The 17801-nt window shown below is 39.1% G+C and overlaps 1 pseudogene; it reads left to right on the forward strand.

Moving 5' to 3' along the window:
• The first annotated feature begins 4888 nt into the window (after window positions 1-4888).
• Window positions 4889-17563, forward strand: LOC116859761 (annotated as a pseudogene).
• Window positions 17564-17801: the final 238 nt, after the last annotated feature.

Here is a 17801-nt window from a genome sequence, read left to right on the forward strand (position 1 = left end):
ATGCCACATAAACTCTATCTTAGACCAAACTGAAAACGTCAAACTATGGTGAGAATCCATTCAGCTGTACTTTGGCCGGCATCTTCTCCTTCCTCTACAAGGTGAATCAAGCAGTGGGGACATGTTTTCAAAGCATCAGAATGGCTGGGGGGTGGGGATCTTTTTCACTCCTGAATCCAAATGATACTTACTTTTTCTGTTATGTTCAGTTAGCCACTGTATAGTAAGCCATTACTCTTTGATGCAGTGATCAACAATTCATCTGTTGCATGTAACACCCAGTGCTCATCACAGCACATGCCTCCTCAAACCTGTTACCCGGCTGGCTACTCCCTCTCTCCATCCCCCTCCCCTGTGAGAACGTCGTCAGTTCGCTTCCCCGGGGTCCAGAGTCCTTCATGGTTCTTCTCCCTCTCTGATTCCTCCCTCTTCACATTGCCGTCCCTTCCCTTGTGGTCATCCGTGCTATTCCTTGTGTTCCACTAGAGGGGATTGTGCTAAGTAAAACTTAATTTTTATGTGAGTTTGCATCCCTGTGCTTGAGTGTGTAACATTCATCAGATGAAATGTTGCAGGCAGATGTGGTTCCTCTGATAGAAAGGAAATTTCTAGAATTTTCAAGTCCAATTCAGGCATTTCTCTCATTTTATATACACATGATGCACGTTGCATTAGAGAGCTCTTGGTGACACAAGAAACAGAAAGAAAACCCAAGAGAAGATAGTTTATTTATTTCATACAATGTGCCTGTCCAGATTCACTCCTTTTACTTAACAGTGTTAAATAATACAGGGAAGCTGGATTTCATTGGCTAATTTTAAACTTCATTAAAATTTTAAACTGAAAATTTCTAGGCTTGCTTACCTATTTGAAGTTTCCCCTATCTTGGATTATATGAGCTAGAGAAAACTCAGACTGCATGTTTAAAAATACAAAAATATTCAATTCTGACAAATTTAACGTGTTCAATCTTAACTTTCTTATTTTGTTCATCATTGAGGGGCCATTAATACAAGCTTTCTAAATTTTTAATGTGAAATCTTATAATCACTATCTTTCAGTAAATTAGAAAGGAGATGATCTGATTTTCATACATAAATTAATCTATAAATGAGAAACAAAAATAATAGAAAATTGAAGAGTAGTTTGAAAATCAGATTCAACTATTAGTAACCAGTACATTTATTTATTTATTTATTTTTTTAGATTTTATTTATTTATTTGACAGAGATAGAGATCACAAGTAGACAAAGAGATAGGCAGAGAGAGAGGAGGAACCAGGCTCCCTGCTGAGCAGAAAGGCTGATGCGGGTCTCGATCCCCGGACCCTGGGATCATGACCTGAGCTGAAGACAGAGGCTTTAGCCCACTGAGTCACCCAGGTGCCCCTAACCTGTAAGTTTAATGGATAGCTTAAGTCAGATATAACAAGTCCTTAAACAAGTTTAGAGTATTTTTTTTTATTTTTTATGTTTTAAAGATTTTATTTATTTATTTGACAGAGACACAGTGAGAAAGGGAACACAAGCAAGGGGAGTGGGAGAGGGAGAAGCAGGCTTCCCGCCAAGTAGGGAGACCGATGCAGGGCTCAATCCTAGGACCCTAGAGTCATGACCTGAGCCGAAGGCAGATGCTTAATGACTGAGCCACCCAGGCACCCCAGATTTAGAATATTTTAAAGTTAAAACCATAATATTTTGCACATTGCAGTACATACAAACATATTTTTATTTTTTTTTAATTTGATAGCTTGAGCACAAGGAGCAGGAGGGGCAGAGACAGAGGGAGAAGCAGACCATCCACTGAGCAGGGATTCCCAATGTGGGACTCAGTCACAGGATCCTGGGATCATGACCTAAGCTGAAGCCAGACGCTTAACTGACTGAGCTCCCCAGAAGCCCCTACATGCACATTTTTAAATGAAAGTAGTCCCAATCATTTGTAGCCTCTAAAACAAAGTAATGGCTAAATAAGCATTTTTTAAATTTGGTTAACTTATTAGTGTTTTATAAAGATCTTTGCAAGTGCTTTTTTTAGTTGTTGCTGCTTATTCATATTGCATCATTTAGGGAACTGAAACTTAAGCAATTTGTTCTAGGACTAACAAGTATATGGGGAGCTAGAAACTAAAGCCATGTGTTCTCAATCAAATCAACTTTCCAGGACACTATACATACTGCTATCCATAGATAAGCACATCTGTAGAGATAATCATTTGATTTTTTTGAAATACAATGTAGCACAATCCAATCATAACACAATAATCCCTCTCCTTACCATTACTTCTTCAACCCTACTACAGTTTTTTTTCCTTCTTGTAACATGCTGTATTTTTTAATTTTCTATGGGAAAATGTAGTTTAAAAGATAGAAGGTTAGGGAGTGAGACCTCTAATTCCAGCCCTCCAACCTATGGTCTCAAATCCTTTTTGCCTTGATTCAGTTTTTCCTAAATTACATGAAATAAGAGAGTGAGACTAGCATTAGAGACTCCTAGTCTTGGCTGTGTATTAAAATATGGGCAGAGTGGGGTTGAGAGGCCCTTGTGTAATAATGGCATGGTGGTTATTTAAGAAAAAACAAAAAAACTTAGGGCACCTGGTGGTTCAGTCAGTTAAGCGTCTGCCTTTTGTGTCAGGTCATGATCCTCAGGGTCCTGGAATTGAGTCTAGCATCCAGCTCCCTGCTCTGCGGGGAGTCTGCTCTCCCCCACTCTCTCTGTGTCAAATAAATAAATGAAATCTTTAAAAAAAAAAAAGAAAGAAAGAAAAGAAAGATTGGAAGCACATGTAGATTTTTTTTTTTTTTTAAGATTTATTTTAAAGGGAGAGAGAAAGCATTTGTAAGGAGAGGGGCAGACAGAGGGAAAGAGAGAATCTCAAGCAGACTCCACAATGAACATGGAACCTGACAGGGGGCTCAATCTCATGACCCCGAGATCAAGACCTGAGGTGAAACCATGAATCAGACGCTTAACAGAGTGAGCCAACCAGCTGCCCAGCATGTGAATTCTTTATGAAAGAAATCACATCTGGGATTTGCTTTCAAATAGTCTCTAGAAAGACAGAAGGAAAAAAAAATGAAGGAAAACAGAAAGACAAGAAAAGTGAAGGAAATGAGAAAATGAAATTGTGTTTAATAAATAAAACAAGATGGTCCATACTGCTGACATTGGTTAATTAATATATGGGGTTCATTCTCCATTTTCATAAGGCTGCCAGGTTCAATTAAAAACCAACCAAAGGGGGTACCTGGGTGGCTCAGTGGGTTAAAGCCTCTTCCTTTGGCTCAGGTCATGATCCCAGGGTCCTGGGATCAAGTCCCACATCGGGGTCTCTGCACAGCAGGGAGGCTGCTTCCCTTCCTCTCTCTCTGCCTGCCTCTCTGCCTACTTGTGATCTCTGTCTGTCAAATCAATAAATAAAATCTTTAAACAACAACAACAACAACAACAAAAGTTCAGGCTCCAATTCTTCAAGTTCTAGAGATTTTAACTCAGCACTCCCTGGTTTCAAGTGTGGTGTCCAGGCCACTGACATCACCTGGACACTTCATTGAAATAGAAATAATGGGGAACCTACTCCAGACCTACTAAATCTGAAACCTGATGTTGGGACCCAGTGAGTAGTGTTTAAAAACAAAAAAAATCCATATGACTGTGCATTAATTTGAGAACCACGTGTAATCTCCCAGAGTGGTATTGTATTTTAGTCCTAAAGGTTATCTAATATGCAGGTTAGCAGTAAGAACCCCTGGACAAGGTGATCTCTGAACATAAGGGCCATAAAATATCATTTTAAAAGAAAAGCTGAAATTCAATAAAAACTAGAATATATCCACCTTACTTCTGGATTTGTTTTGCTGTGTGCCATAGATTCCTCAAACAAAAATAAGGAAAATAATTTTCATTGAAGATTAAATAAGCAAATACATATAAAACTTCAGTGCCTGATCTAGGAGCTAAATAAATGTTAGTTTTTATTTTAGTTTGTTGCTCATTTATGTTACTTTGCAAATGTCCTCTGTAAATTTTACTATTAAAAAGGCTATAAAAAAACTACTTCTTAGAAAAACTCTATTTTGTACTTTCTAATATGACTTATACTAATAACCAAAACATTGCTTACCTGTAATAAAATACATTAATATTTTCCATGAATATTAACTCTTAACAGTAGGTCTTTGATCACATTACTTGGCATACCCACATCAACATTTATTTCCTTCATAACTGATTGTGAAGAGTGTCAAGACAGTTGGAAGGACCTTGTTCCCTGTTATGCAGGAAAGAGCAGAATTGAAGCAAAACTGTTGTATCTTGGTGAGGAATTCCATAATTACCTAAATGGTTTCACTTCTGTACTGAGTCATGGATCATTATCTATTTCAAAATATTTTAGGTATCTTACATTTACTTACAGTATCTGTCTCTAATGTAGGGCGATAGAAACTCCTAGTTTAGCCAAAGACTACATTTTGATGATTAACATTTTAATGGTTTTTTCAGGTAAGTAGAGGATTCACTTGTCCAGTTGTCACATTTCCTATTTTACATGGGCTTTTAGTCTGTCAGTAACTAGATGTAAACCATTAAACTGTGGATGTTTTTAAGTTTCTTCGTCTGTAATATGAATGTTTGGCTGCATCACTCTAAAACCTAAATGTTCAATAATTTCAATGAGAAGACACCTGGTTTTTTTGTCAGTATGTCCACAACTAGTTTTATAACCTTTGATAAGTCACGTAAGCTTCAATTCTCACATATGTAAAAGGGAAGATGAACCTAATGATCCCTGAGGTCTTTTTCAAGTTTGTGAGTCTGTGTGTATGTCCATTCACAGACTTTAAGAGAGAATCACAGAATCTTATAAGCACATAGTTTGGAAACGATGGTGGTTTGTGGGAGCCAGGTTTCTCCCCGCTGCCGTGAGAGCTTTGAGGTAAGTGGAGAGAGGAGACTAGAGTGATCTCTGCATGAGCTCGTGTTCAGCGCAGTGTGGATCTGGTCGGACGCCAGATATACATGCAGACCTTAGTGAGCTCACACACAGTTCTTTGTTCACATAGTGGGGAGAGGCTGGAAGCCCCCAGACTCCACAGCAGTGTACGTACTTGGTTTCTAATGCCATTTTCCTATGAAAGATATTTCCTTGGGGAAATAGCTGGTTCTAGGACTCAGGCAAGAAATGTGTAACATGAACCTGTAACCTCTGATTTTTCCAGAAAGTCAGGAACTCCTAAAGGCAAAGCCCCCAGTCATGGGGTTATGCCACATGGACTCAGGAGTTTCTTGAAAGAGTTGCTGATGGCCAAATACAGAGCAATAGGAATAACACAGTAGAGTAGTACTAGAGTGTGTGACCCAAAGTATAAAATATCCTTATGCCCATGCTGATATAAAGAAATGACTGAATAAGTAGGGGGGAGAGGACAGACCTCTCCTGTAGAAGAATCACAAGTAATTCATGGAAATACTGCAGTGTCCAGAGGAGGGGCATCATTCCCTCTCTTGAAGTGTGGGCTCCAAAAAGGACTGTATGAAAAGGGCAGCAAGATACATCTATAGAGTATAACCCTGAAGAACAGTTTCTGAGCCAAATGACCATGATCAACGTCAGGAAGTCATGTTGACAGTGTGTACCTTTGATACACAGGATGTGTTACCACCGTGATCTTCCTCCCCAAACCAGTCATCCCAGTCGAACCATGGAAAACCATTTCTATAGTCCCAGTTGAGGAGCAATCTACGAAATACCTGACCCGTCTACTTCAACTGGCCAACGTCATCAAAAACAATTTGAGAAGCTATCATATCTGAAAGCCCAGGGAGATGTGACAACAACTATGAGGTATCCTGGATGGCCTGTTGAAGCGGTAAAGCCACAGAGTGGGCCCAGGGTACAAGCTAAGAAGTCTGAATACAGTATGAATTTAAGATTAAAAGAGCAGGGGCACCTGGGTGGCTCAGTTGGTTAAACATCTGCCTTCGGCTCAGGTCATCAGGCTCCCTGCTCAGCATGGAGTGGACTTCTCCTTCTGACCTCTCCTCTCTCATGCTCACTGTCTCTCTCTTTCTCTGTCTCAAATAAAGTAAATCTTAACAAAGTAAGGTTAAAAGTGTATATAGGTATTGATTCATGTGTTGTGACAAATTAACCAGAAGGTAGGATTTTAATAATTGAAAAATGGGTGTGGAGTATGTGGAAACTCTGTAATCTCTCCCCAATATTTAGGAAAATCTAAAAATATTCTGGGACACCTGGGTGGCTCACTTGGTAAAGCATCTGACATCTGCTCAAGTCATGATCCCAGAGTCCTGGGATCCCTTCCTGGGTCAGACTCCCTGCTCAGTGGGAAGTCTGCTTCTCCTTTTGCCCCTCCTCCTACTCGTTCTCTCAGTGTGTATTTGTCTCTCTCTGTTAAGATTTTTTAAAATATTCCAAAGTTAAAACTTTTTTAAAGAATTTAATATTATAAAAGTAACTACTAAATCTGGATTTGTAATGTATTCAACATTACAAATTGGTATTTGCAAGATACCAAAATCTTACAAATTGGCATTTGCAAGATACCAAAATTTCTTCTGGATGTTTATTTTTATATTTTTTCACAAAGACATTATTTTTGGGTATTTAAACTTCTACCAGACTTCAAAGCCAAGATGTTAGTACTCTTTCAGATACTGGCTTCGAGATATGAATGGGGGTGGCTGAAAATTACAGTTCAGTGTTTAAGAGGCTTTGTAGGTTTTTTGATAATACGTTCCTCTCAGAAACACAAGACAAATGAGGCAGCTTCCCAGTGTGCCAAAATTGTCCCTCTAGGATTGCAGAGACATTGGGAATCTGGTTTAATAGGAGATGTGTATGGGTTTTAAACACTGTCTGCGAGGATGTCTCATTTCTATTTTTAACTTCACTCATGACTGTGTTATCTTTCCATTTGGCTTTTGTTAACCGTGATCTCCATGCTTCGGAGGAGTGACACTGTTGCAAATTAGCAACTGCAAGGATAATGCTAAACTGTGCATAGATAATTGAGTATTAAGCAAGAATATTATATTCTAAGGATAAGTTATTTTTTGAAATGAAAAAAAATAGTGATTTTGCTGGATTGTTTAAAGTGGTAGAGCACAGCTGGTTTGCAGGAATGTTTCCTATACCCTACTTTCCCTTTTCAGCTGACAGCTCTTCAGCTCTCCTCTCTCCCCACCTCTCCCAGACAGCCTGCTGACTGTCTTAGTCTCACCTCGCCCCTCACTTTCCCTCAGGGAAGCCGAAATGTCAGCTTTGACTCTGAAAAAGATTGATTCACTGTGGGGTGTTCATTTCTCCTTTATACCATTCTTGACTATATTGTTTGGATGTGCATATGCAATTATGTTAACACAACTATGAGAAAGGAAAGTGATCATTATTGTTAGTTGCCTTCTTTCCTAATCTGGTTAAGACTTCTCCCAAAATTATTCACAGAGGGGACTGAACTGATTCCCCTACCTGCCCTCTATTAAACACAACAACAAAGCAGGATAGCTTGCAAATTTCCAGTGGCTCAGTTCCAAATGATGAGACACTTAAGTGTGATCCATTCCTACAAACTACTTGGCGCTGTTCTACCTAATCAGTGAAGTTTAGGGAACAGATCAATATTATTGTAAAAACCAAATGTACCAGAGTTTATGGTAGAGAAAACTTTCATTTCATTAATTTTGTAGTAGAAGGATAGTTTCTGGGTGTGGGCTTTTGATAATCAATATTACGTTCCCCATTAATATCTATCCGTTTCTAATGAAGAGTCTTTGTGGTGTGCCTGGGTGGCTCAGGCTGTTAAGTATCTGTTTTGGCTGAGGTCATGATCCCCTGGCCCTGGGATAGAGTCCCCCATCCCTGGCTCCCTGCTCAGTGGGGGGTCTGCTTCCCGCTCTCCCTCTGCCCCTCCCCACTCCACCTGTTTGTATGTGCACTCACTCTCTCTCTTCCTCTCTGTCAAATAAGATTTTTTTAAAAAGTCTTTGTGATTGTACATTCAGAATAACATTCAGGATTTAAATTCTTCTTGTTGACCTGAAAGAATCTCAAAACTTGAATTTGTTTGAAAATCGTACGAAACTTCTTCTTCTGGGTGGATAGAAGGTCATTTTATCTGGGGTCTCATTGGAGCCTAGGACAAGCAAAGCCGTCAGTTAGCCTGGAGATAGGCATGTCCAAGGAAAAGTCTCAGAGGAGGGGCCTGTGGGAAGGGGTCAAGGGAAGAGTAATAGTGATGAAAATTAAGTTGAGAAATGAAGATCAGCTGCCAGAAAAGGATCAGTTTCTAAGAGTTATTAGACATCTGAGTAGAATCCAGTAGAAAAATGTGGCTGAAAAGGGATGTTAAACATAAGGGGGGGGGTAGTCAAAATTTGTAGGAATTCTGCCTTGCAAGAGAGACTGGTATTTGACCTGTTGTTTGTATCAGGAGCATCAGGAGAAAATTCTCGTGCCCAAATTACATAAGATAGGAATAAACGATAGCAGCTGTGTCCATAGTAGCTCTCTGTTGCACAGAACACTGTTGTTGAGGAAGCAGAAGTGGTCTCGGACACAGAAGCAGGTTGAGTGTTTGGCAATAAAATATTGGAGCCAATGCATTTTAAATGATAGAAGTGATGTGGGAAAGAAGACCTATTCAGTTGCAGTTAGAAAAGGAATACAATGCAAGCCTAGGCCATAGTAACAGCCAAGACTTCACAACTACAAATTCTTTTTATTAAGGAGAACATCAAGTTGTAGTCTATGACGTTCAGGATTCCCACGATTGGTTCCTCAGTAAATGGGACAAAGTTATAAAATCTTATGTGAAATAATTCTGTTATATAAAACACAGGAAACCTTACAGAATTAAATAAAAAAAATTTGTTGTTTTTATTTGTTTGTTTGTTTTCATGTTTGGAAATTTGGTAAATAAATTGCCAATGCTTTTTATAGATACTGTCCCCTAATCAGAATACATTCAAACAAGACTGGTCAGTAGGAGACTTTATGATTTAGAGAAGCTCCATACATCTATAAATACAGAGTCCTTTAACTCTCATGGAATGATGTAGGTTAAAATCAAACTAGCCAGCTGTGTCGTGGATCACAGCTGACAGCTAGGGGATATGTTGTTAGTGTATTCTGATATGTCAAGAATTCTCAGACCTGTCTAAGAGTGGAATTTTCCCATTTAAACAAAGCCTTTTGTGTAGCTGCAGTGTATAAAATAGATAAAAGTGGAATGTTTTGATTAAAGCTGGTGAGGGTAAGAGGTAGAATTTTGACCACTTTGCCTCCCCATTGGACTCTGCAGTGATAGCAAGTAACTGGGGGACTCTGGGGTTCTCTGGTATGTAACTACACAACCTCTAGGTCCCAAAATACTGCATATGTGTATTACCATTAGTTATTCTGTTGCATGTCATGTGGAAGCCCTTGGGAAATCATTGAATTTCTCCCCACCCCACTAATTTTAGAGAGGAATAATGGTACATGGTAAAAATGCAAATCTAAATAAATAGGAAAAATTATATAAAAATGAAGCTGCCGCACATATTATTTCCCAGTTGTATTTCCCAGGTATATTGTTTTTTACAAATCTTTCCAAAAATATTCCATGCACATGCCTGTGCCCATATGTGCTTATACACAGTCCATGCCCCATTTTTTATATGAATGAGAAAGTAAAAAACGTACTGACTTTGTAGTATGCACCTAAGAAGAAATATTAGATCTCTCTCTGTATTTGAGCATATACTTATATCTATTAAATATTGCATTAAATTTCAATATTTGAATGTTAATATTTTACCAGTCATTAACAGACTGTCCATATTTAGACTGAAATGTTTATTACCGTGATTTAATGAACATCTTTACAGAAATATCTGTGAATGTGTGCAAACAGTTATGCAGGATGGTGTCTTAGATGTGTATGCTGGAGAGTTACTGCAGAAATGCCCGTCAGTGAGCCATGGAGAAAGACAGGGATGGTACCTTCACCTCCCTCCAGCATATGCTAGGTCATCAAATCTCTTTTATCTCTGCCAGAGATCTGAAAACACTGCATCATTTTTTAAATTTTAAGTTGCATTTCCAGCTAGTAGACTGAGCCATATTTTCATATATTTCAAAACCATTTCATTAATTTTTTCTGTAAACTGTATTTATGTCAGTATTCCAATTTCTAATGAATATATAAGAACCTTTCAAATATTAAGGGGACTATCCCTTTTTATATGGTTTAGAAAAAGGTCCAATGTTTTATTATTTTTTAAAAAAATCATACTTATGGGTTCATGTTTAACATTTTCTTTTATGGTTTCTGATTTTATTGTAAAAACTAATTGTGAGTTTTTATTAACATCAGACATTTTTTATCTTATCTAGTGGCCCAGATAAAATGAACCATTGTAAGAATTTTTGTTTTTTTCTAGGAGAACAAGACATACCTTGAGTAATAATATTTCTTCCCTTTCAAGAATGAGAGATATATAGTCTTTTATTTTTCTTTCTTGATTTCTGGCTGTTGTGAGTTTCATGGTCGAGTTTAATAGTCAAATTTGTGTTTCCTGTTGTTTTTAGTATATTTTATCCTCCATTTTATAATACACTTCTCACTATAGATTCATAGTTTATCAGGCAACTTGAACATGACGCTATTTTGTGTGTTTTTTTGTAGATTTAGATATGTATGGATGTGTATGCAGGAGAGTATGTGTGTGTCTGTGCGTGTGATGGTCGGCGGGGGTGGGGGGAGTAAGGGGGACAGAGAATGTGTTCCAGGCAGCCATGAAGTTACTAACTGAGACAGAAATTTTAAGAATTTTGTCTTTCTTGTACTTTGAAGCACTTGTGTCCTGGTTATCTATTTCTACATAATAAACTGCCACAAAATAACGGTATGGGATCATTTATGAATTGGGGGGTCATGGGCATAAGTAGACTGTTGTCTGTGTGGTCCTTTGTGTACCTGGAGCTGAATATGGCACCTTCAATCTTCATGGACCCCTGTCACTTGATCGAGATGCCTGGACTGACGGGAACTGCCCTCTCTCTCCATGTGATCTCTTCAGGTGACCAACTTGACCTCCTCCCCAGCCTGATAATTTCAGAAAAGTTGGATTTCTTACATGGTGGCTTAGAATTCCAAAACAATCTGAAAGAGAAAACCTAGACCTCGATTCTCAATGAAAGGGCCATCAGAGGACTGGGGACCATCTTTATTCTTTTTTTAATTTTTTATTTTTTTATTATTTTGTAAAGATTTTTATTTATTTATTTGACAGAGATCACAAGCAGGCAGAGAGGCAGGCAGTGAGAGAAGGAGGGGAAGCAGGCTCCCTGCCAAGCAGAGAGCCTGATGCAGGGCTTGACCCCAGGACCCTAGGATCATGACCTGAGCTGAAGGCAGAGGCTTTAATCCAGGCACCCCAACCATCTTTATTCTTGATGCCAAGTAAGTAGTAAGCAGGTATGGCTTGGGATGTTACTTATGACTGCACACACACACACACACACACACACACACACGGACGATCTGTGTTCCACTGCACTGAATGTAACTCTGAGTGTGCTCTAAAGGCATTTCATACCCTTTACTCCATCTGCTCACATCTGTACTCCATGATTATTACCATCCCCCACCTTTTTTTTTTTTTAAACGTATTTGGAAGTAGAGTAATTTGTTTTAGGTTAGATTGCTTGAGCACTAGTGATATAACTGGAATTTTAATCTGGAGACATCAAAACTTTTTATCCTGGGATGCTGGGATGGTGTGATTATTTGAGGACGAGGCTGGGCAGAGAATATACCTACATGCTCCTTGATTGACAGAATCATTGGAATGTTGAATATGGTAGAAATTAATGGATTATTTTAACCTCATTTTTTCATTAAAGAGAAACAGGTTTTCAGGAAAATTAGACCTGTGGTGCTACAAAAGTTAGCGGTTGCAGTTGGACAGATACAACTCATAGTCCTAGCTCTGTTCTTTCTCGCTGTGAGCCTCTGATCACTGGCAGCTTCCGTTTCTCTGTTGCAGCCTAAAAACCTGCCCCAAAGCTTAGAGGCTTCAAACAACACAGGTTTATTATGTCTGTGATCTGTGTGGGATACCTGGGAGGTTTTGCTGCCAATCTCACTTAAATTTGCTCAGACACTGCTTGTTTGCCTGAGCCCGAGCTCAGCTGGGACAGCTGAACTGTCTGGAATGTTTCTGCAAGTGGTTTTCCATTGCAAGCTTCCTCACTGCTTAGCATGCTTGGGGTCCTGGGGAGGACAAGGCAGAAGCTGCATTCCTGTTGAAATCAGGCCCTGGAACTCACGGTGTTATTCTCCCACCATCTACTGAAGAAACACCAGATTCAAGGTGGGCGACATAGGGTCCTCTTCTTGGTGGCAGCGGCTACAAATATATAACCCTTTTGCATCTTGCAACCATCCCTAGTAGACCCCAAAATGTCATAACGAGAAAGAATACACATAAAACATCAAATGCAGTACCTAGATTTTCAGTCTGTTTTCAAGAGATAACTTTTGCTGTTTGGGGCATTACAACTGTATTTTTTTGAGGACTTCTCAATGACCCATTATTGACAAATTCAGTTGGTAATCAGGTTCTGAGAGCCACAGTTATATTCGGACAGTGGCTCTGGCTGGTACCTGTTTCAGATGCTGCTTTAAAGTAGAGGAGAAGGGAGTTGAGGAAAATTGGAAGGGGAGATCAACCATGAGAGACTTTGGACTCTGAAAAACAATCTGAGGGTTTTGAAGGGGCGGGGGTGGGAGGTTGGGGGAGCCAGGTGGTGGATATTATGGAGGGCACGTATTACATGGAGCACTGGGTGTGGTGCATAAACAATGAATTCTGTTATGCTGAAAAGAAATAAATAAAAAAATAAAATAAAGTTAAATGTAATTCAGTATTGGGCTGGACTGCTCCCTCCCCTCTTCCTACCCCTTAGATTCCCTATCTGCCTTATTCCTTGGTTTTCTGTCCAGCACATACCCTCACCTCACATAAATACATACTCATTCGTCTTCTCTCACTACTAGACTGTGATCTTCAAGAGATGAGCCACTATGTATACTTTCTTTCCTTCCAGAACTGGGGGGACTAGAAGCTAACTGATAGGTAACAAGAGTTCGATACATGGTGGGTGAAGGGATGCAGGAATGAATGAAACCACCTGTAGCAAAGCCCACACCATGTTAGCCAGGAGTGGCAGGAGCAATTGAGCATGACTGACATGGATTCCTTTGGAAAGCTGAATTAAAACTTGTTTAACCTCAGTAGCTTTCTGAATATTGGGTTTTCTTTGGCTGGCATGTATATTTCAGAGAGCCCTCCCCAACCCCAAGTGGAGGGAGGCACCTACTGAATAACTCATCATTCCTTTGTGAGTATTTTAAACATTCCTGGGGCGCCTGAGTGGATCAGTGGGTTAAAGCCTCTGCCTTCGGCTTGGGTCATGATCCCAGGGTCCTGGGATCGAGCCCTACGTCTGCTCAACAGGGAGCCTGCTTCCTCCTCTCTCTCTGCCTGCCTCTCTGCCTATTCTCTCTCTGTCAAATAAATAAAATCTTTTTAAAAAAAAATTTAAACATTCCTGAAATGAGTCAAATTCATCATAACCTCAGGTACCTTTCTCTTTTTTTAAACATAGTATTTTTTTTAGCTCTTGACTCACTGTCAACATGGATTATGTTCAAGAAACCCCACCAATCCCAGGAGGCCTTCTGAGGTCCCTCTGAAATCCTGTAATGACTGGTTTCTCTTTACATACTTGTTTAAGGAGTCCAATTTGGAGTGATTGTTTAAAAGCCTCTATGAATAATGATACTACCTTATAAAAGGCTTTTTTTTTTTAATGTTGCAGTTAATAGAGAAAGCAGGGTGGATTCCTTTGCTTGAAATCCAGAGTAAAAACTTAAGAGGCTTCACAGTTACCTAAGATGATTTTTTTAAAAAGTCATTCGCAGTGGGAAATACTACTTTACTAAAGTCCCTCTCTTTCGATGGGACAAAGTGACAACACAGAATATGAGATTTCAAGACAAATATTGTATGAGTATGCATTTAATCTCACTTTTATTAGTTTAGCTGATACAAGTGAAGATAATTGTTCTCAGTAGTATTAAGTCTTTTAATGTTAATTAGGCCTTTTAATTAAGAAACATTAAACCTTTTAAAGTAAAGAATACAATGTGAACGTATGCCTTGTTCATGCTTTTTTTTTTTTTCCTAAAGACTTTGGAGGGTTCTTTCAAAGTAAAAATGTCTTTAAAGACCACTTCTCTGCATAGTTATTATCCAAAAACAGTCTTTTTTCCCCACATATAAATTTATTTGTCTGGATTTGAAAATAGGAAAATGAGGAAGGTAGAAGCGATAGGCTCATGTGCATTTTTCAGGCACAACTGATGAGATGAGACTCAGAGAATTTCCGTCACACATGCAAGTTGCACAGCTGGTGTGTGGCTGAACGGAGACGAGAATCTGGGTGGTCAGCCTTTACTCCAAGGCCTATCCTTCTGAACCACAGACTCTACAGGCTCAACACTCATGATCTGAGGCTTCATAAAATCCCCACAAGAATCCTATCAAGTAGGAGCTATTGGCCTTATTTTTCAGATGGCAAGCTTGAGGTTAAAAGGGGGCACATAGCTTGCCCTAAGTCCTAGAGCTGAGCAGTTGCAGAGTGGGCAATTGAACCCAAGTTTGTCTGCATCTGTGATAAATGAGCTCTCCTTCCTGCTCCTTAACCTTCCTTGGTATGTTACCTGGATAGTCACTTCATTAGCGTTTTCGGGAGCTTACCAAAACCAGTGTTGCACCAAGATTAAGGGCTTGAACAGGTATGGAATTGTGTATGCTCCGATCCATATATCACCCTTCCCCCTCCAATTAGCTATCTCCCTCTCTCTTTCCTGGTTTTTGTGGTTTTGTTTTTAAACTTTTTTAACCTCTGTACCAACTGGTACCAAATGGAAGATATTGATGTGCTGTGGTGCAGTTTGCTCTTCCCCAAGTTCACGGTGCTCACATTTTTATTCTGAATGAAATTCTCTCATTGATTTTTCAAATCCCATAAAGTAGAAAGCCTAGGACAGTGTGAGAATTCACCACTGGGAGTGATGACTTTAAAATGATTTGTGACTGTTCTTCAAACAGAACAGAGGGGGTTAGGAATTATTTCCTGTAAGGATGATGCTGATTTTCATCTTTTTAAAAATCTTGCCAGAATACAAGCTATAGTCATTCTTCACAAGCCAAAATACTTTTGTCATATATATGGGTGCTAAGACTCTTTTTTAAATCATCTTTCTGAGAGCTTATTTGGCCAAGAATTAGAAATAGACGACATTTGTGAATAAGTGGCCATTGGTTCCAGTTACTCAGTTTGGATTCATTAAAGACAGAATGAAATAGAATGCCCCAAAGTTCTGTTTTGGGGACCATGGATTGAATTAGCATAGAGCTTGAAATAATTGTTTTCCTTTCAGGTAGAGAATGTAGTTCTTGGATTTTTCTCTATCTACATTCCTTGTTCTATTAAGTGGTTAAATGTCACTTTAATTATGCTGGGACTGATAATTAATTCCAATGTCAACACATTAATTCTCTGACATTGAATTAGAAATAAGGTGAAATTTGTTAAGAGCTTTTAGTATTAGAATACATCTGAAGGATGGTTAAGGCTCAAGATCATGGACCTAAACGGGAATGATGACTAGGGCACCTCATGACCAAGAAATCATGTTTAACTTAAATTACATAGTTACCATATATGGGCCTTTAAGCAGTTTAACTGAAAATACTTACTTAAAAACTAAGGTCATTTGTGTTTAGGAAAATGCAATAGTATAGGAAAAAATGCTTATAAGCTGTGAAGTACAGCCTGAAACCTTTCTTGAGTCACTGTATTTTACACACAAGATTATTTGCCTACCCGTTCACTTTCTGTGAATGTGCAGATTCTTTTTCTATCACGTAATTCTTTGACTCACTTGAGCTTCATCATAAGAGCATATGTTACAAATTTCCTATAGTAAAGGTAATTTCCACTTAGGATTTCAGGTGGTTGTTAAGTCTGAACATGTATCTTTACAGAAGTCTTTGATCCACAGTGGGCGTACCACATATCCAGCCATGAAGAGGAGATTGCCAAAGTCTCCTCTGGTCCAAATCTTAATTCCATTTACCTTTTAACAAAATATCACAAAAAATACTTCTACCCTTAGAGGTTGAAATAATTGCTCAGGGAAGACCAGCTTCCAGAATGTCTTCTGGCAGGCGCTAGGCTACTCCTTACTATGTGGCCCATTCATCTCTTTAGAAAACCACAAAGATCCTCTTTTTGGCCAGTTATGACAGGGGTTTAGATGTGTAGCAGCTGACTGGGGGTCCTGGGAGATCTTGCTCTTTGGTGCAGTAAACTTTACACATACCGACCTCCTGCTGGTGTGATGTAGTTCCCCTAAAGGTAGGGCTTTCCCTGCCGATACCCACTTGACCTTGTTTGATCGTTTTAGCTTCATGAATGTTTGGTAAGTTCCCCGGTGATGATGAGGAAATGGTCTATTCACTGGATTTGAAAGATTAAGGTCTTGGCTGTATCTGCTCCCATGGGGGAGCTCTCTTTATGTTAAAAGAAAGAACGCTTTTTGAATCCTTGCAAGATACACACAGGAAGATTATTAGTTGGCTCTTTCTTTTAACTCATTCATGATGCTTTCTATTTGGAGTCAGCCTTTTGCTTCTGTCTTTGAAGCTGCTAGTTAAGTTGGCTTCAAGAGCATGCTATAGTTCCTAGTTGAAGCTTGTGTAGAATTCTTCTAGGACTTACAGTATCTTCTTTCCCTGAATGAATCCATTTGCTTGTCCAATCTAGTGGGAGAATCTGCTCTTTGTATTACATATATGCTAATAGAAATGAATAATTATTTTGCTGTAGACACTGCCTCTGCCATAGCCATAGCTCTGATGACGTTTGGCACTCTGTATCCAGTGAGTGCGTCCAGTGGCCAAGTGTCCCACCAGACACCACTCCATGTTATTGGTCAGTTGGACAAACTTATCATAGAAGGATCTACCTTGAATGGAGTTTTAGAAGTTTGAGATAAGCATTTGTAGACCCTTGGTTTTGGCTCATTGGCTGGATCAGAGCATGGGAAGAATTCGATGAGATGCAAATGAACACATACTTCTTGCTCATGTGACCACCAGGCTGTACACTCTAGTGTCGACTTTGTGCAAATTCTCAGGGATGATTGGATTACACTTATTGCAGCCAATGTCGTACACTTTTCAGACCATCATGTAATTCCAGTGCCTCCTTTAAAGGGTACTAATGATTCAAACCCTGTCACATTGACTCCAGCTAGACCCAGTAGTCCACCTCCAGAGTGTTCATTTAACACTCCTAGAAAAACATGAGCCCTGTAATTCAGCTAAACACCCAAGACTTTATGGTGTGGGTGTTAATCATGGACATTCAATTTACAGTAACATGCTTAATCAAGGACTTGGGAGTTGTAGGATTTAGGACTGGTTTTAAAAAATTGTCAAGTAGATCTGGTAACAACAATAGTGTTGGACAACGGAGACCATGATGTACTGTAATTTTAATTTATTTTTATGAGAAATGTTGACTCCTTGACTTTCAATTTATTTAGAAATGCAACTGTCCACTGACTGTTTAATCATTTACTCAAAATGTTCGAGAACAGTTACTTGAAACTGAGGAAACTATATTTTTGTGAAATATATTTGGGGCTCTGAGA

This window comes from Lontra canadensis, unplaced genomic scaffold (assembly GCF_010015895.1).
Source record: "Lontra canadensis isolate GAN:19392208 unplaced genomic scaffold, GSC_riverotter_1.0 scaffold162, whole genome shotgun sequence".
Lineage (NCBI taxonomy): Eukaryota > Metazoa > Chordata > Mammalia > Carnivora > Mustelidae > Lontra > Lontra canadensis.